We start from the raw sequence: 21,882 nt of genomic DNA, 5'->3' as shown, positions 1-21,882 counted from the left end.
TAATCATAATTCTCCATATACAAATACTACACCGAAAAAGCTACTATGTATATATGACTATGACATATTTAGAATATTGCACCTGAATCACTTATATTAATTATACTGGAGACAATTCCTTTATCTTATAATATATGATAAATGACATTAATAAAAAAATTGTCCGCCAATATAAAAACTCATTGACTGTGACATTCATGATAATATATATACACAGAGTATATAAATTATATAATTTCCAATTTCATGCCTTAAATAATCAAGAAACATATAAGGATTTTCATCTTTGCATGTTAATTTTCCATAATTTATTATATAATAGCGTAGATAATCAAAACATTCGTGCATTAATTAGCTAAGCCTCTGATTACGTGCATAAATATATGTCCATATATTTTACATAATATTCTTAGCTAAGTCAAAATAATATAATGACATGGATATTTTTTTTTAATTAAATAACATATAATCAACTTTTTAGGTTTATGAGAGAATATTTAGCATAATATATGAATCTTTAAGAATGGAATTCTTGGAAGTTTGCAATTTTACTACGTACGTAATATTTTAGGATATATATTATCAACATAATCTTTAAGTTTTATAATGGCAAGCAATAATATCTTCTCCGATTCTTTCTTAATAAGACAAAACAAATATAGACTAATAATTTTTTAAAAAAAATTAAAAGAGAGGCCAATCAATGAGTGACATTTGTCATCACTACATTGATTTCCTCTCTTTTAGTATATTATATAGATAGATACTTATTACGAAGTATGTTGTTAATATCTTTGTAATTATCTTCCTTAATCGACTCCTATAAGATAGCTGAGCATATCTTTTTATTACAGTAAATCCCTAGGATATCTTTGACTTTGTTTTATTGAGAGTAGGATATCTTTGACTTTATATTCTCTAGGTTTTGTATTTACTGTAATGCATTGAAGGAAAAATCAATTATACTTGTTTATATTTGATTTTTGAAGCCTAAATAAGTATAACCGTACTTATATTTGATTCTTGAAGCCTGAATAAGGGACAACCATACTTATAATAAGAGTTATTGTAAAAGCTATTTATCTTTAGTGCAGTAATATATTTTTATTTTAAATAAAAAATTACTCCGTAATCCTTTAAAATCCCTCATAATGTATAAATATAAATGTTATTTCTATTGTGAAATAAAGAGAAAGAGAGGAGAAATTGGAAGAGAACAACTATATATCTTATTCCATGAATAATGGGGTATATATATATACAATAGAATAGGGTTCGCTTGGGGAACAATAAACCCTAAGATCTAGAATATTCCGGAAATATACTAGGGTATAATGGGCATCCACCCAATATTTCATAACACTCCCCCTTGGATGTCCATTATTAGAGACTATGCCTCGTTAAAACCTTACTAGGAAAACCCCGTGGGATAAAAACCCAGTGAAGGAAAAAGAGTACATCATTCTTCATAATACGCTTGAGATGTTGCCTCGTTAAAAACCTTACCAGGAAAACCCAGTGGGACAAAACCTTGGTTAAGGGAAAAAGAGTGCAACGCGTATTTCTCCCCCTGATGAATACAATATTTGAGATCTTTAAGTGCAATCAATCCAATATTGTTGAGTAGCTCTTCAAATGCAGCATCATGGAGTTCCCTGAAACTCGATTTTCCATAGTTTAACTTGAACCTTCAATTCTCTACTTGAACAGATGAAGTGAATATCTGTATCACCAAATCTTTGAAAACATTACCTGCAAGATCTTGTGTTTTTCTCTATCTCATTCGATACGTTTGTTTTCGAGTTTCCCGATGTATAATATAATAATACTTTAGCTTCACCTGAGATGAATATATTTTCTTATACATGATATTGCAAAACTTATCCATACATATTGAACATATATACCTTCTTCTGGAGGTTATAAATGGTAGTTTTCGATCAATAATGATTAAACTTTCTTTGGTCATATACTTTCATGGCAATACAGGATAAATAACAATATCATTGTCCAACTTGGAGGTGTAATATATCTAATAATCTTATTTATGGTTCTTCTGGACCATAAAAGAATATCAATTGGAAGGACAATACATACATTTATCTTAAATTTTAAGATGATTCATAGTTGTACAATAATTCTTTCATGAATAAATTAATATGCGTATTTCATAAATTTCAAGTACTCAAACTACTGGTTGAGACAACATTTCAAAACACTCTTTTAGAGTTTTGATAATATCTTATCAATGTTGTATATTCATGTGCAAAACTTGAAAGGCTAGATGTTTAAGAACATCATGTATAGTTCTTCAGGAACTCTTCTTATTTGCATGATTCATAACATGCTATTAAATCAACATTATATATATACTTCTTTCACAACTATTAAGCCAATGGAGTAAGAATCTCCACTTATAAATTTTTCATAAAGTTGCAAATCTATCTCACCATTCTTTGGATGCATATTCATGTACGACATAATAATAGTTTTGAAACATGTAATATGAAATTATAATTGGATATAAAAATCATATCATGAAAAAACATAAAACCCTAAATGTATGATAAATGATGCATTTACCTATTAACTACACATGTATATGAATGCAAGACTCAAATACAAAACACTGTACAACGTGGATATTCCAAATCCATAACTTGTTGGACTTCGGGTCCATGAGCTCATTTGATCATTATAATGATGTCTACATCGAAATAGACATAGATTTACGATCCCCTATTCAAAATCCATTATTTCTCGCATATATATACATTATATTTCGGTTCCATCATCTACCAGTATCATCAAAATTATTCAACATATATTTTGTATGCTATTCATCAATGATATCTGAATACTTATTCAATAGGTACCATTTATTTTTTCTCATGGGCCATCTATTATTTTCAGATATCTATACCACTTCAAAGGTATTTCAAACACTATATAATTAGTAGTGTTTTCTTTATTTTCAAAAATATCATCAACTGCATTATCTTGCCATCCTTATCATATAATCACTATATTGGAACCGTATATATAATCTACACTTCAGGTGTAGAGATTTAAATAAATATTGGCAAGATATATATTTCTCAACACTTACTATATGTAACATCGAGCACTATGACTATCATACACCTTTATGCCTTTGAACATGTAACAATTTAACACAATCAAGTCATAGATATTTATGTCCAAACATACTTCGAGGACATAAAGCTGACATGTACACTTACTCATATGGGGATCAATTTATTATCTTTAAATTTTGCCAACTTATTCTTGCTCGTCTCCCCCTAAGTTGGGAAAATATTTTCAATATGTTATGGAGCATAAAAAATTTCACCAACTAACACTACAAGAAATCGGGTTGTTACCGACTGAAATTACCGACCACTACAAAAGTAGTCATTAAAAAATTATTTACCGACCATTTTAGAAGTAGTCGGTGATTACCGACCATCTTTAGGGTAGTCGGTAAATTACCGACCATTTTTAAGATAGTCGGTTAAATACCGACCATTTTTTGGGTAGTCGGTAAATTAACGACCATTTTTTAGTGTAGTCGGTAAATTACCGACCATTTTTAGGGTAGTCGGTAAATTACCGACCATTTTTAGGATAGTCGGTAAATTACCGACTATATTTTTACGTTTACCGACTGTATGGCTATTTTTTTTTTCGAAAATCGTTCGGTAGTCGGTATAATTTATTACACTTAACCACTTTGGGCTTTCTCCCCCCTTAACCCTAGCCCATATAAAAGAGAAAAAAACCTCTCTCTCTCCTCCTCACAGCCGTCCTCTTTAATTTCTTCTCTCACCTCCCTCTTCCTTCTATCTCCTCCCAACCGTTCTTCATAATATTCAATCTCTTCATCATTTCTCCCTTCTTATCATCATTTCATCCTTTCTATTATTGCCAAAGATAAACTTAATTACATAGATTCACCAAAATTGTTACGATAACTATGGAAGATACGACCTTTTAAGCAAATATGGAGCCAACCTCGAAGGAGCAATCACCGAACTTGCAAATGAAGATCGGGTGAATTCATAAACTCAAGGTAAATTTTCGGGTTAATCTTTTTTTTCGGGTTTGATTGGTTTTTTTTTTTTGTTAAAAGTAGTCTGGTATTTTTCAGTTGATGGTTTTCATAACTCTTAATGACTTTTTTCTTTCAAAAATATATTTCTTTTATTAGAGGATCCAGCTTTAGGTTTGATTGGTAAATGAAATGATGTTTCATACGTATTTTGTTATTTTATTGATTAATCTGTGCGTATTTCATTTTTTTTAGTTTTATAATTTGTTTGTTTTGTTTATTTTGGATGCAGCTCAAAGAAGAAGATAGAAGACCAAGAAATTGAAGGAGAGTTTTTTATTGGAATTTTTTTGATTCAAGAAGGAGATTTTTTTTATTTTATTAGAAGAGCCAGAAATTAAAGAGCAAGACATATCTAAATTGGTTGAGCTTTTTTTTATTCTTTAATTTTCATCATCTGTATTTGTATTAACTTCTTATGGGATATAAAATTTTGAGTTTTATTTCAATTTGTTATAGGTTTGATTTGAAATTTGGAGATATAAAAATCATTGCTGGTATTTTTCAGTTGATGGTTTTGGTTTTCTTGTAGATTCTTCAAATGGAAACCAGTAAGGTTTCAATTTTTTTTTATTTTCAAAAATCATTTTACCGACTACTTTTTTTAGTAGGTAAATTACCGACTACTAAGAAGTAGTCGTTAATTTTCCTACTAAGTAAGTAGTCGGGAAATTACCGACTAAAAAGTAATCGGTATTTTACAGACTAACTATGTAGTCGGAAATTACCGACTACTTTGCAGTAGTCGTAATTTACCTACTACTTAGTTAGTCGGTGATTTTCCGACTATCTTTAGTCGGTAAAGTAGTCGGTATTTTTTACCGACAACTTTTTAGTCGGAATTCGGCCAAACTCCGACCAGGTTATCACCGACAACCCTTTGGCGACTACTTTTAGTCGGTAAATTTTTTTGCGACCAAAAACGCTGTTTTACCGACTACTTTTAGCGGTCGCCAATTTGTCGTTTTCTTGTAGTGTAAATAATACACTTTTCAACGTGTATTTTGATAAATATTACATACTTTTGTTCTCTTCTGGAGATCAACATTGATTATGGGGAGTAGATATAATATGCAGTTGTTTTCTTCATATTTTCTCTTTTCGTGCTGACGTATGATTGCCCCGACCAAGAGATTTATGATGCTTATTTATGATACTTAAATCAATCACAAAATACTTGTAAACTTATTGGTGATCTTCAAGTCACCTACTATCATTCTGGTGAACTTCAGGTCACTTACTATCATGGTGAACTTCAAATCACCTATCATTATACAATTTTTTCAAAATCATTAATATCTCTTGTATTTATTTTCTCAATCGATTCATTATAACTATTCGATTGAAATACAACTCAACCTCATCATTTTGTCCTGCCTTTGAATATATACAACATACGAGGGAGTGTCAGCACATAAAATTTTATTTGACAAGAATTTTCGAATTCTCATAACGGGTGTTCTTAAACCCCGAATGGCCTGGATTATCATATCATGCGTATATAATATCATATAAATATTTCATTCGATAACTGTTGGTTATCTTCTCAAAGTGATCACTGTAATTATAGAATACTATAATTTGAACATATTGTCATGTGATATAACGACACAAACTGGTCTCTCAATTTTAACAGCAAGACAATCTAAACAAAACTTATGGAAGATAGCTTGTACTCTTCAAGAGTATCCATTACAACTTTGGTACATATCACAAAAGTATACATCTTCAGAATTTAGTATAGTACTCATGCTCATACAGCGAGTCAATAAGATATGATCAAATATTTGTACCAAGTTTAACATATTGTATTATAATCCTGATCATATACTACTAATTTTATTATGTCGAGAGCTATCTCCCCATTATCCTTGCATGTATATAAATTTGGTTTGAAGAGCGTGCTACAATGTCTATTAGACAAATGTTTTCATTATCTTTATACACCATGTTTATCTATAATTTATTCCCTTTTGATGGGTGCTAATAAAGCTCAACAAGATGCTTTGGTGTAATGGGCCAAACATTTGTTCATTTTTCCTTTGCAACCAACCAAAAATATAAAATTTGTATTTTCTCATCATTAACTTTCACATGCTTTTCATCTTTTACAATCTCACTTCTGGTGTGTATATATGTATTTTGAAATTACATTTGTACTCATTTATTCACCCATGATTATACTATATTTTACTTTCACATACTCGATCATGACTATTGACATTATCTTCACTATCTTTAGTCATACAATTTCTCATTCACTTCTGGGAATGGTTTACCTAGTTGAATGTGAGAATAATATTTTTCTTCGGGATTTCGGTATTTTGTTCATCCACCAAAAGACAATATATGAACTATCTTTCTCAAAATTATCGTGTCTGCAGGACTACACTAGTTTCATGAAAGAAATGTAGGGTATCTTGACAACAAGATTTAGAAACTATTATAGTTTTCTAGGTCATATTTTCTTGTACTTCCCCAAAAAGGTCTGCGGGCCTTTAATGGTCAAAAGTCTAAACTTAAGTCGTGAACCTATTTTGGCTTGTAACCAACAGTCAAGGGTATATTCTCATTTCAACATATAACACCCTTGATAATTAATTTTCTTCAGGGAAGAGCAAGACCACATATTTAAATTCTTCAATATTATCTATTAAATTCTATTATAAATTCTACTTGTTTTAGTAGATCAATGGCCTTTTCTCCGTTGCGGTAATATACATTGGTCACATCTCATTTTTTTTTATCTTTCTCTTCTTTGTTACCATCTTTGTCCCACTTCTGGTGGGGATATGAGTTATTGAAAGAACCACCTCGGTCTCGAACTTGACCATATTCGTATCCACGCCCACGTCTATGACCACGTTCTCGACCACTTTTGTTGTGTGGTATTTTTCTTTCCCATTATTAGATGTCACATTCGCTTCAGGGAATGGAGCAGAACTATTTAAACGTGATTCATCATCTTTCATCAATAGCTCTTTATGTTTTTTTTTTCAGCCACAAGGAGACAAGATATAAGTTCAGAATATTTCATAAATCTCTTTTCACGGTATTGTGTCAGCAGGGCAACATTATTTGCAAGAAAGTTAGAATATGTTTTCTCCAACATTTTTTACACCAGTGATTTTCTTTCCACACAATTTCAACTGTGAATTAATTCTGAATATAGCTAGGTTAAATTCACTTACAAACTTAACGTCTTGTAATCTTAAATATAATCAATTATAACGAGTTCTGGGTAATATAACGGTTATCTGGTGGTCATATATTTCCTTTAAATTACTCCAAAGACTTGTGGATATTTTACGACCAAATACTCCATCTTAAGACCCTAATGGAGGTGATGAAGTGAGAAAAAAAATCATAACCGTTGCCTTGTTTTAACTTGTTGACTTATTTACTTCTGTGATTGTATCACAAGGGTCCTTTGCATCTAACACCCAAGACAAATAGTTCTTTCCAGTAATATTAAAGGTTGTAAAATCAAGTTTGTAAGATTCAACATAATTCACTATACAAAATATTGCAAATTAGGAATTATCTTCAACAATAAATTAATTTTAAAAAAACTTGTGTTTAACCAAAATAATGCAATAACAATAATTAAACAAAACAAACACAATAAGATAATTAAGTCGAATATATATTGCGCATATAACAATTGCGGTAGTATAACAATTGCGGCAATAAGAGATTAATGAAATGACCATTATCGGAAATATGCGAATATACAATACGTATTGTGAAATAAAGAGAAAGAGAGGAGAAATTGGGAGAGAACAACTATGTATCTTATTTCATGATTAATGGGGTATATATACATACAATAGAATAGGGTTCGCTTGGGGAACAATAAACCCTAAGATCTAGAATATTCCGGAAATATACTAGGGGTATAATGGGCATCCACCCAATATTTCATAACAATTTCGATATAATATATACAATAAATTTATTTTACACTTAACTAAATCATTAAGGATGCATGATATGAACCTTATGAAGCAACCGATCATTAAGTGATACTCCCTCTGTATTTATTTAAGGGATACAATTGCCTTTTTCGGCCGTAATTATTTAAGAGATACACTTGCCATTTTTAGTAACTTATCAACCCCACCATCTAATTAAATAATATATCTACACCCCACCCTCATCCCACTCTCTAAAATGACATGGTCCCCACTTGTTTTTCTTATTAAAATATCTACTCAACCCCACTTGTTTTATTACTTTATTTCATTCAATTCTTTTTCTTAATACCCGTGTCCGGCCAAGTGTATCTCTTAAATAAATACGAAGGGAGTAAGTGCTTTTCTCTGCGCATAAGTTCAGAATGGTTCTTTCCCCAAATTTACATCCTGGATATTCTGGATTATTAGGGTTTTTTTTTCTTTTCTCTAAACATTTGAATACGTAATCATTATAATAATATTACATGCAGCCGGATATACCGTGAATTCTTTTTTATTGTCTCCTTACATGTGAAAAAAATGCAAAAGAGACCGCTCCCATTGGCAAAAGAGGCAACTCAGTATGTTATATATTTCCTCCGTTCTGGAAATATCGCACAATTTATTTTCTACACTATTCACTCTACGATTTTGGCCTTTTTTGTGATTCGTGCGTAAGGAAATTTTAGTCATGTCGGGTCATGTTAAATTCGTACCGATATATATTTTCTAAATATTAGTTTTTAACAATTTTTACTTGCACGCGATTTGAAATATTAAGAGTTAAAGTAGGAGTTGGAGTAAAAGTCAATTATGGTGCGATATTTCCAGAACGGATGAAGTACTCCGTATTATAATTTCTATGATAACTAATTACAATCATTAGGCCTGGATGATAATGAGGTAAGCAATCCATTAAGTGATAAGTGCCGTACTATTCCCTCCTTCGTTAATATCTGGTTTGTTAGGTACTCCGTATGTACTTCCTGACGTCTGAATGCACAAACAATATGCTGAATGGTCATGCCTTTTTTCAATATCAGGCAACAAAGTTAATATAAAAGCATTATGGAATATGCCTTTCTAAAAATCAGACAACAAAGTTAATAGTATTAAAGCATTAGGGATGATATATATGAAGTGTTCCGAGCATGAAATAAATAGTCTTTGAACTTAAAAAAAAAAAAGAAATGTTTGAAATAAATAGCCTTTAATGCGCCTTGTTCGTTGGAGGAGGAAGACCTTTGCTCGTATTGTTTTTCTACTCAAATGTACCTATACACAAGACACGTCAAACTGGCTTCAGGGGTGGATCCGAGGAAAGCCCCTCCAGTGCATAACTCAGTCGGTGCTCAAAATTAAGGGATTAAGAGAGATGTTACTGGGTTTAGGATGTGTATGCGAAGACAATAAATTAACGTACCCGTACCTTATAAAATTTCATACATCAACATATATAGTGTTTGTTGATAAAAGGGTCATGGGCCTTGCCATGATGGGCCGTTGGCCGATAAAGGAGTTGGTTCCGGCGCAAATTTTTGGCTATACCTGGGTACAGCAAAAGCTGGCTGTACCCCAATCCAAAACGATGTCGTTTTGTGTTGTTTAAAATGAACATTAATATACTGGCATAAAAATGAACATTTACTATTTCGGAAATGAACATTTATTTATTTATTTGGAATGAACATTTACTATTTTGGAAATGAGCATTTATTTATTTATTTGGAAATAAACTACAAAAATGAACATTTACTATTTCGGAAATGAACATTTATTTATTTATTTTGAATGAACATTTACTATTTTAGAAATGAACATTTATTTATTTATTTGGAAATAAACAAAATAGGCGCTTGTAAAAACATAAAAAGACCAATGAAGTGAACAATTTCATTATGAACATTAACCATGTATTTATTGTGAACAAACAAATAAACAAGAAAGAACAAATAATTCAACAAAAAAGAACATAAAATTCCAGAAAAACGAACAACCAATACAACAATTATGAACAATTTTATGATGAATTTTAAAGCCAACATGAAAGAACAAACAATACAACAAGAAAGAACAAATAGTGGTACAAAAATGAACATTTACTATTTCGGAAATGAACATTTATTTACTTATTTGGAATGAACATTTACTATTTTGGAAATGAACATTTATTTATTTATTTGGAAATAAACTAAAAAAATGAACATTTACTATTTCGGAAATGAAATTTTACTATTTCGGAAATGAACATTTATTTATTTATTTGGAATGAACATTTACTATTTTGGAAATGAACATTTATTCATTTAATTGAAAATAAACAATATAGGCGCTTGTAAAAACATAAAAGACCAATGAAGTGAACAATTTTATTATGAACATTAACCATATATTTATTGTGAACAAACAAATAAACAAAAAAGAACAAATAATTCAACAAAAAAGAACAAACAATATAAAAAAGAACATAAAATTCCAGAAAAAAGAACAAGCAATACAACAATTATGAACAATTTTATGATGAATTTTAAAGTCAACATGAAAGAACAAACAATACAACAAGAAAGAACAAACAATAAAGCAGATAATTATTATGAACAAACAAATAAACAAGAAAGAACAAATAATACAACAATAAAGAACAAACAATATAAAAAAGAACATAAAATTCCAGAAAAAAGAACAAACAATACAACAATTGTGAAAAAATTTATGATGAATTTTAAAGCCAACATGAAAGAACAAACAATACAACAATAAGTTTGATGAATGAATTTAAAAAACAACAAGAAAGAACAAACAGTACAACAAGAAAGAACAAACAATACAAAAAGAAAGAATAAAAGATTAATGAAGAGTTTAATTATGAACATTAACCATTTGATTATTATAAACAAACAAATAAACAAGAAAGAACAAACAATATAAAAAAGAACATAAAATTCCAGAAGAAAGAACAAAAAATACAACAATTATGAAAATTTGATGATGAATTTAAAAAACAACAAGAAAGAACAAACAGTACAACAAGAAAGAACAAACAGTACAATAAGAATGAACAAACAGTACAATAAAAAAGAACAAACAGTCGACAAGAATGAACAAACAATATGAGCGCGTCGTTTTTGGGGGTACAGCTAGAGCTGGCTGTACCCGGGTACAGCAGTTAGCGATTGTTGGTTCCTTTATTAGCAAACAGTTGTTTAAATAGGCTTAGTGGGCTTTGAAGTAAGCAATCCATAAAATTAACTGATAAGTGATAACTGATAAGTGATGTTCGTAATAATAAAGTTTCGAATGACTCTTCCCTCCCTCGATAATATCTGTTTTGTAAGGTATGTGTACTTCGTGACGTCTGAATGCATAAACAATATGCTGATCAATCATCGTGCCTTTTTAAAAGTAAAAAAATCAGGCACTTACTTATGGACTCGTTCAGTATCATTGTCAGTTTTTAATTTTTGATTTTGTAAGTCATATGATTTAGATTGAATAATGAACTAAAAAATAATTTTACTTATAGTAATCATGTTGATTTTGAAAACTGACAACAAAAAAACAGAAAACTACTTTTTGTGATTTTCATATTTTAGTTTTTAGTCTTGTAAAAAAACAGAAAACTGAAAACAAAAACCGATGTCAAATGGGCCCTTAATTAAAAATTAATAAGAACATTAGGGATGAAATGAGGTAAGCGATCCATTAAGTGATAAGTGCCTGCTTTTCTTTATTGGTTCATATATAAAGGCTTCTTTACCCGTTTTATTATGTAGTAGATTGTTAGGTCTGGCACATCCCAACATTATGATGTATGACTTTAACTTATTTTTATGTTGATGTAGACGTGGAGAAGATGACCTAGAGGTTATCTTAATTATATATATAGCTAATTATTTAGCAAAACACTGGTGATTAAGTTCTAATCCACTCCAGAGTTACCGTGATAGTGGCTGACTCATTAATCACTTAAAAATCTGATATTTTGTTGCCAATTTGCTGATGTTACTGTTGATTAAGTTCTTATATGATGATGAGGTATCTTAGATGTTACTGTCTATCTGATTTCAATCCTCAAAGTTGCTTAGGTGTTATGGTGCAGCGACTAGCAACTAATGCATCGGCTTATATACACAAAGGTAAGTCCCTCTTTTGGACTGAAATTTCCTTTACTGAACTTTAAGTTAAACGAAATGAACTTAATTGAACTAAACTAAATTATCCTGAAATTAAGGACCAATAAATCTAAAAGAACAGGGTCTATGTAAAATTATGAAGAATATATTATTTTATTGTCTCACATTACACTACAAGAAATTGTACTACTAACGACGGGATTTCCTGTCGCGAACCCGTCATAAAAAGGGGCCGTCGTTAATAGAAAATCCCGTCGTTAACCCGTCGTAAAAGACATTTTGCGACGGTTATTCCCGTCATTGTTTGGTTGTTAGCCCCGTCGCAAAAGGCTTTCGCGACGGGATTTTTGAACCGTCGTAATTAGGCTGTTGTTAAAGATACAAATTTTTGTAGTGTTATTCGTGGGCATACATGAAGAAATAGAGAATAGGGTAGAATCCCTCGATTATTATTCCTGTACTCTTGTCAATATATACAGCCATTTACATAGCAATTACATAAAATATTGCGTGACATACTCCTAGTATCAAGGAGTTAGTTGACTCTAATGATTCTGATTTGCTACAATTAGGATTCTAAATTGCTACAATTAAGCTAGGTGTATTTGGTAATTATTTACTAAATGTAATCTAGAATATTACCTATTCTAAGAGTCAATATTAATATCCTAACACCCCCCCTCAAGTTGGAGCATGAGGGTCAAAAATGCCCAACTTGTGGAGAAGAAACTCAAATTGCTTCTTACCCAAAGGTTTGGTGAAGATGTCAGCCAACTGAACCGTAGTTGGAACATAGGAAGGGAGAATAGTACCATCTTGTATAGCATCACGTACAAAATGGCAGTCGGCTTCTATGTGTTTTGTTCGTTCATGAAAGACGGGATTTTGAGCAATATGTATAGCTGATTGACTATCACAATACAATCCAATAGCACGGGGATGTTGAATACCCAAACTTAGTAGAAGTCCTTTCAACCATTTTAACTCACAAGTAATAGAAGCCATAGAACGGTACTCGGCCTCAGCTGAAGACCGGGCTACAGTATGTTGTTTCTTGGTCTTCCAAGAAATAGGGGAATGCCCAAGAAACACTAGCCAACCTGTGAGGGAACGCCGAGTGATGGGACAAGCCGCCCAGTCAGAGTCACACCATCCAGTAAGACAGAGGGTACTATCGGCCCGAAGCATGATACCCTGTCCAGGGGATCCCTTTAAATAGCGAACCACACGTATAGCAGCCTCCCAATGTTCTTGTCGTGGTTGTTGCATGAATTGTGATAAAACATGAACAGAGTATGCCAAGTCGGGGCGTGTGACAGACAAGTAGATAAGACGACCTATTAGCCGCCTATAAGACTCGGGATCAGACAACAAATCTCCAGAAGCATGAGCTAGACGATGGTTTTGTTCCATAGGAAAAGTGGCTGGTTTAGCACCCAAGAGACCTGTCTCAGTTATAATATCAAGAGAATACTTCCGTTGACAAAGAAATATTCCTAACGGACTACGGGCCACCTCAATGCCCAAAAAATATTTAAGGGCTCCAAGATCTTTCATACGGAAACAAGCACTCAAATAAGCCTTAAATGCCTTCAAAGCAGCGGAATTATTTCCAGCAATAATGAGGTCATCAACATACACCAACACATTAATTTGTACCGCATCCTTAGAGAAAGTGAAGAGTGAATAGTCAGCATAAGATTGTAGGAAACCATATTCCCTCAAGGCGGTAACAAGTTTGGCAAACCAACATCTAGGTGCCTGTTTCAAACCATACAAAGACTTATGAAGGCGACATACCATATGAGGATCAGATGATTGAAATCCAGGAGGAAGTTTCATGTAGATCTCCTCATCGAGATCACCATGTAAAAATGCATTGTGAACGTCCATCTGATGCAGCTCCCAATTTTTAGATGCTGCAATGGCTAAGAAAGCATGAACCGTCACCATCTTTGCAACAGGTGCAAATGTCTCGTAGTAATCTAAGCCTTCAACTTGATGATTGCCAAAAACAACCAATCGAGCTTTGAGTCTCACAATATTACCATCTTCGTCATATTTATTTACATAAATCCATTGATTGCCAAGAGCACGTTTACCAGGTGGTAACTTTTCCATAGTCCATGTACCATTATCCTCTAAAGCTCGTATTTCATCTTGCATAGCGCTACGCCAACCTTCATCCGTCATAGCTTCTTTAAATGATTTCGGTACACAACCTGTTAGTATGGCTGCAAGAAATTTTCGATGTCTGACAGAAAATCTATCGCAAATAATATAATGTGTTATAGGAAATGGTGTACCTGAGGAAGAAGATGGCACAGGTGAAGATGAAGAGGTAGACGATGGACTTTATGTGCGAACAGTGCTAGTAACATAGTCACGGAGCAATACTGAAGGGAACTTATTTCGAAACCCACGACCCATTTGAGTATCATTAAGAGAAATAGACTCTGTTTGCCCCCCTGTAGTAATGTCTTGGGTTGCAATGGAGGGTTGGTCCAACCCATTATTTGTAGATTGAGATGATTCCAAAATTGGGTTATGAGGGATAATAGGAGAAGGTTCAGTAGTGGGCTCAGGGGGTATATTTTGAAGGGAGTCAGGTTGGGTAGTAATATGGGTATCATTTGTTGGATCATTAATGGGCTCATGTTGGGTAGTAGGTGTAGAATCAGGTGGGGTATTTTGTGTGGGCTCAAGGGAAATGGGATTTGTGGGTTCTTGTGGAGAAGTATTAGGATGTTGGTGGTTAGGAATTTGAGTTGTCAACGTGTCTTGATTATCCATAGCAAAATCATCATCACCCAAATTCATATTTCCAATAGTAATATCAGGAGCGATCGTATCAACATGCTCATTAAATGGGAAATGATTTTCAAAGAATTGGACATCTCTAGAAACAAAAAAAGTCTTAGTTTCTAGATCATAAAGCCTCCACCCTTTTTTTCCATACGGGTATCCAACAAACACACATTTTCGACTGCGACTTGCAAATTTGTCACTCTTTGCTCGTTGATTATGGGCATAAGCTAAGGATCCAATCACACGTAATTCATTAAAGTTGGGTAAGGTATGAAATAACATTTCATATGGAGTTTTATTCTCTAGAACACTAGAGGGTGTCCTATTGATTAAATGACTTGCCGCCAAAATACATTCACCCCAAAAAGAAAGAGGAAGGTGACCTTGAAAACGTAAGGCTCTTGCCACAGATAAAATGTGACGGTGTTTACGCTCTACCCTCCCATTTTGTTGTGGGGTTCCTACACATGAGGTTTGAAATAATATCCCATTTGCAAGGAAATAATCTTTTAAACAATTAAACTCTGTTCCATTGTCACTCCTAACTACCTTAACTTTTTGACCAAATTGTCTATCAACCATAGCAAAGAATGACATAAACATTTGGAAAACCTCCAATTTATCAATCAACAAAAATACCCAAACGGCACGAGAAAAGTCATCCACAATAGTCAAAAAATATCGAGCCCCGCAAGAAGAAACAGTATGGTAAGGCCCCCACAAATCACAATGAATTAACTCAAAAATACGAGAAGCCTTATTATCACTAATAGGAAATGAGTCCCTAGTTTGTTTTGCACGAGGGCAAATATCACATGGCTTATGTAGTTTATCACTAGAATTACGGAAAAAAGATAATGACTTTACTACTTTCTCCGAAGGATGACCAAGTCGTCGATGCCAAAGCTCCACCGAAGAAGAAGAACAAGAACCATCCACTGTAATAGCATGCACTGTTGACGGTTGCTTGAAAAAGTAAAGTCCATCTCTCCTTTCACCCGTTCCAATCTGCTTCCTCGTTTGATGGTCCTGTATAACACATATATTAGAAGCAAATTGAACAAAGCATTTCATGTCATCAATAAGTTGTGTAACGGAAATCAAATTGCAATGCAATTTAGGAACATAAAGGACATTTTTTAAGCAAAATCCTTCAGCAAGCATTACACTGCCCTCCTTGGTAGCAACAATTTGTTGTCCATCAGGAAGTCCGACGGGGCATGCAACAATATTGTGAACGTCGAAAAAATATGAATCATCTCCCGTTACATGATTAGAAGCACCTGTGTCAATTATCCAAGAGGATGTAGAGAAGAACTCACCATGTAACCGATCAGTAGAAGAAGATTTGAGATTACCAAACATGGCAGCTATGGACTGCCACTGTTCTGTAGTCATGGTAGGAAGAGGAACTGGAGATGGCGTAGATGGTTGTACTATAGAGTTGCTTGCATCTACATTCACGGCCCGTACAGTTGCGCCTCTACCACGGCCAACCACAAGAGACTCCGTAGCACGACTACTTCCACCTCTACCACGAGCAGTACCTTGAGTGCGAGGCCGATCCCCCCACCACTCAGGATATCCAAGAAGCTGAAAACAGTTGACAATGTCATGCCCGGTGCGATGACAATGTGAGCACAACAACCCAGATTTATCTACCTTCTCTTGTCTCCCCCTTCCACGACCTTCTGGTCGGATAGCAAAGCCCACCACTTCTGGTGGAGATTCTTTAGCCCGGGTAATCCCACGTATACGTTCTTCTTGAGTTACTTGTTGATAAGCACGATCAAGACTTGGTAAAGGTTCTTGAGACAACAAAGCAGAACGTAATTGGGTATAATATTCAGAGTTTAAACCCATCAAAAATTGATGGAGACGTTCATCATTTCTCCTTTGTTCATGCACCTTACCCAAATTATATTCACATTTACCACATTTACACGTAATGATAGGTTCATGGTTAGCTAATTCATCCCACAAAACCTTAATCTTCCCAAAATATGTAGAAATAGACATAGTTTTAGGTTGCTCACATTTAACAATATCAGATTTTAATTGTTGGATTCTTGGGCCATTAATAACAGAAAAACGTGTTTTTAATTCATCCCACAAAAGCTTTGCATCATCAGTAAAGGAGATAGTAGACTTAACCTCTGGGTCGATAGTGTGCATTATCCAAGAAACAAGCATCGAATGAATAGTTTGCCAATCCTCCGTGTTGAAGGGGGCTTTAGGTTCTAGAATAGTGCCATCAACGAAGTCGAATTTACGCCGAGACAGAAGCGCAAGACGCACAGATCTTGCCCATTCATCATAGTTGTTGTTTCGAAGTCGAACCGGAGTTATCAGATCACCGGGTCTGTCTTGTGAGCCAAGAAAAAAAGGTGAGTTATGGTCATTTCGAGAAGTTGGAGGTGCATCCTCTCCACCGGCCATGATGGTGATAGGTAGTGTACGTATCTTAGCCGCGTGGCTCTGATACCATGAAGAAATAGAGAATAGGGTAGAATCCCTCGATTATTATTCCTGTACTCTTGTCAATATATACAGCCATTTACATAGCAATTACATAAAATATTGCGTGACATACTCCTAGTATCAAGGAGTTAGTTGACTCTAATGATTCTGATTTGCTACAATTAGGATTCTAAATTGCTACAATTAAGCTAGGTGTATTTGGTAATTATTGACTAAATGTAATCTAGAATATTACCTATTCTAAGAGTCAATATTAATATCCTAACAATACACCTCTATTTATACTATAAACTAGATGCCCTACACTTCGTAGGATTTCCTAAGTCCTATAGACTTCTATCTCATATCATATAACATAACTCTATCTCATATGATATTCTATCCTCTAGGATAACTACGTTATCCTTAACAGTCTAACATGATCATCTAATGATATGAACCGAATCCTGCAGGCCTAATCCATAAGCTTTGGATTGCCTATTCAGATTGATGGTGCAATTGGCCTTCATACTTCAGAAGAAGGCCTTTTTCTAGAATGATAGAATCAACTGCAAACCCCAGCTCTTTGATCAACTCAATCGACATGTAGTGTCCACAAAAGAGCATAATGAGTAGATCTAGGTACTAAACCAATGACAACTTGCTCAGATCTGAATGATATATTGATATGGAGGAAGTATAAATGAATATCTGATATGTATTTCTGATATGTATTTCTGATATGTATTTCACAAATACATATCACCTACTAAACGATAAAATAGGGATAAGAAAAATGCTAAATGACAAATTCATTTTTTTTTAAATGGCATTCGTTTTTGAAAAATGGCATTCATTTTTCTAAAATGGCATTTGTTATTTGAAAATGGCACCTGCTTTCATTTTTGTTTTATCTCTATTTTGTCGTTTAGTGGTGTGATATGTACCTTAAAATACATATCGGATATTGGTCTCTCCGCATTCGAATAACATGTATCTCTTTGGCCACAAAGCCCTGTGACTTATTACAGGAAATCAGTTCCAGAAACATAGACGCTACTGCTTCTGTTTGATCTAGTGGGTAACTAATTCGTTTAATCTACTTTAAAAAGAGTTTTATTCATGTACCAAGTATTTAGGTGCACTCAGTTGAGATGAAGTTGACTACGCTGAGCTACTACGGACAGTTTTGGAAATGATCAACTAGATACTAGTGTAATGACTATAGTTGAAACTTCTGAAAAGAGCATCCATTCAACTTGTTATCCGTTTGGAGAAACTTGTTTTTCTAACAATACACTTGTTTGCCTCAATGGGTCAGCCCACGTCAACCCACTTGTTTCGTGTCCGGTCTTGTCGTGCCGGAGATCTCAAATGGGCAGTCCAAGCCCACGTGTCAGGCCTTTATGTTTAAGCGTAATCTCACTTAGTTTAATGTATTTTGTTGTGCCAGGTCGTATGGTATAGTGAATTGTCGTGCTTTTCCAAAAAAAAGAGCCCCGACCCAGACCAGCCCACAATCCACAACTTTGAGCCCGTGCTAGGCCTTGATTTTATTGCCCGTGCCATGCTGGGCCAAGGCCCGGCCCAGGGTCATTGGTTTTTATTGTTCAATTTAATCCTCAACATGGAATGACTCACGAGGGGAGCGAGGGATTGAGTGGAGTTTTGATATTGGGCTTTTGATGAGCCGTTAATTGAGCCCAAAAGATCTCTTCTATTTTACACAGTACATGTACATGTTTTTCTAACAGGAGAGTGCCTTTCAATAATTTGACTACTCACTCAATCAACTTTAAAACAACATGAGTACCAATAATTTAAGTGTCAAATAACTAAATTAGCATCAATAAAGCATTGCATAATTTCAAAGATAATCATAACTTAATCAAATTAGGCCTCACCACCTTTAAACTGCTAAAGATCCTTTAACATGTTTATTTGTCTGGGTTAAAGTAGTGCATTGTCCTTCAATTATGCACCTATATGCATTACAATACTTTGTATTGTACTTTCTCAGGGCACACCCAAGTCAAAGAAAGACTCTAAACCCCAAGCCAAGCATATGCAGCCCAGGCAGATCAAACCTCCCCAGATCACGTATAAAGACACAGAGCAGAGCTAGACAAAGCTGCATCAGTCCAAGAAGGGACCTGCAGGCTAAACGACAACGACAAGGAATAAAGTACATCGCCGTCATACACGTGGCGGCATCTAAGTAGGCCAAAGTACAGAATAGTACGCCTATAAATAGCACCCACATCATTCATGATGGGACACATTCTTACACACGGTACTTGCTCCACCTTCTCTCTATATTCCCTCTCTAAAGACTTCTTATCTATTTGCTGACTTAGGCATCGGAGGGGGTTTCCTCGGTTAAACCCCCGAGGTTAGCTCACGTTTGCTCTGCTTGACAGGGCCAAGGCACTTCGGAACGTCCTCCCAGTTCCATACTCGGAACAAGTGGCACTAGAAGGAGGGGACTTCCCAGACCTTGCTTCTAAAAGACCTACCCTCTCACAAAATGACTGAGTCAAGCGAACCGATAATCCAGCAGATAGAACCACCCACCTCAAGAAACAACCAGAGAACCACAAATGTACCTTTGTTCGGCAAGAAGGAAATAATGCTCTTGGTCCAAGTATGCATTCTATGTTAAGTCTAATAAATGCGGTTCAGTATTAATTAACAAGTTAATAATTCAGTGAGATCAAGTGAGCTGAATGCCTAGCTAGAGGCCGCTTCAGTTCAAGTGGAATTAATAATATTAATCCACAGCTTACTCTTGACTGAACCCGTAGGGTCACACAAATAGTACGTAAACGGATCAAGTATTTAATGGCATTAGATACTCCATCTATGGATATTCGGAATCGACGGATCTTGGTTTCAGTGGAAGCTGAGATCGTCACAGGCAAGAAATGAATACTCCGGAAACGCTGATATTGCCGGAAACGGAAATATGGATCGTATCGGAAATATAAATATTATCCAAGTCGTAGATGTTGCCGGAAACGGAAACATGGTACGTATCGGAAAATATTATCGGAAATGGAAATATTACCAGAATCGGAAATATTGCCGGAAACGGAAATATTGTCAGAATCGGAAATATTATCGGAATCGAAAAATAATTCCGGAAACGGAAATATTAAATATTTGTTCGAAACGGAAATTGATTCCGGAATCGGAAATATTAAATATTGTTCGTATCGGAAATGAATTCCGGAACCGGGAATTTAATCGGAAGCGTATCGTACGAATTAGCATCGGACGAGGCCTGCCGGACGAAGGCCCAGCACGAAGTCGGGCCATCGCCCAGCAAGCCAAACGCGCGCCCAGCCAAGGCAGCGCCCAGGCCCAGCGCGCGCCTAAGGCCATGGGCCTCGCTGCGTGGGCTGCTGCTCGCACGCACGCATGGGCGGCCCTCGTGGCTGCCGTGTGTGTGTGTGAGTTTGTGTTCATGAACGATTCCTAAAACTATTAGAATTAGTATATGATTAAATTCCTATTCCTAAAAGGATAAATTAATTAATTAGAGTTCTTATAGGATTCTAAGTTTAATTAATTCGTATCCTACTAGGATTCCAATTCCCTTTCCATAACTCTATAAATACGTGCCTAGGGTCACATATTTTCAGAGATTAATTCAAGTATTCAAAGTGAGTTTTAAGAGAAAAATTCAGCCACATTCCTTGCTCAATAGTGCCGAAAATTCTAGTACCTTAAGGGCGATTCTAGTTGGTCAATCTTAAGGCGGATCCGGACGTGCTGTGGACTATCTACGGAGGGACGACACTTGGAGTCCTAAAGACTTGTTCTTGTTCGGTTTGGGCGCAGCTAGGGAAGGCACGCAACAAAGAGTATGCATCTAAATTATGCTATATGATTATGTGTAAATAATATGTATTCCTGGCTTAATGGTTGTTTCCGCATAATTTATGTATTGTCATATGTATCATAACGTAACAGTGGTATCAGAGCCCCTTATTATTTTCATAATCTAAATTGCATGAACATGGTTAAATATTACAAATTTGCAAGAATTAAAAAGGGGTGATTAATTTTCGTAATTGTTAATTAATTGCAAATTACGTTTATTTAATTATACGTACGCAGTTTTTCGGCAGTTTCTTCGTTACTCATCCAAATCGAGTGATTTTTGTGTCAATTCCGCATGTAAAAGGCATTCTAAAATTTTGACAAAAATAATCTTTTTCTGCCGAACCCAGAATTCTCAAATTCGAAGCCTAACTATGACTTTTCGAAGGTTTTAGTTTTTCGAATGCAAAATTTCGTAAATTTAAGATGTTAAATTAAATATTTGCGATTCTTGTTGATAAATCTTGAATTTTTGATTGACCTACTGTATATGTTTAACAAGTTTGAATGCCTAGCCTTGTTAATTATG

The 21,882-nt window shown here is 34.5% G+C and overlaps 1 long non-coding RNA gene across 1 annotated transcript; it reads left to right on the top strand.

The window, feature by feature from the left end:
* The first annotated feature begins 3,779 nt into the window (after positions 1 to 3,779).
* On the top strand, positions 3,780 to 4,560 carry LOC110794904 (uncharacterized). The gene is made up of 2 exons (XR_002535152.2): positions 3,780 to 4,072; positions 4,344 to 4,560. It is a non-coding gene; the product is annotated as an uncharacterized lncRNA (long non-coding RNA).
* Positions 4,561 to 21,882: the final 17,322 nt, after the last annotated feature.

The sequence above is a fragment of the Spinacia oleracea genome, chromosome 3 (assembly GCF_020520425.1).
Source record: "Spinacia oleracea cultivar Varoflay chromosome 3, BTI_SOV_V1, whole genome shotgun sequence".
NCBI classification, from domain to species: Eukaryota; Viridiplantae; Streptophyta; class Magnoliopsida; order Caryophyllales; family Amaranthaceae; genus Spinacia; species Spinacia oleracea.
Note: the sequence above shows the minus strand (reverse complement) of the source record. Positions and strands in the feature narration are given on the sequence as shown.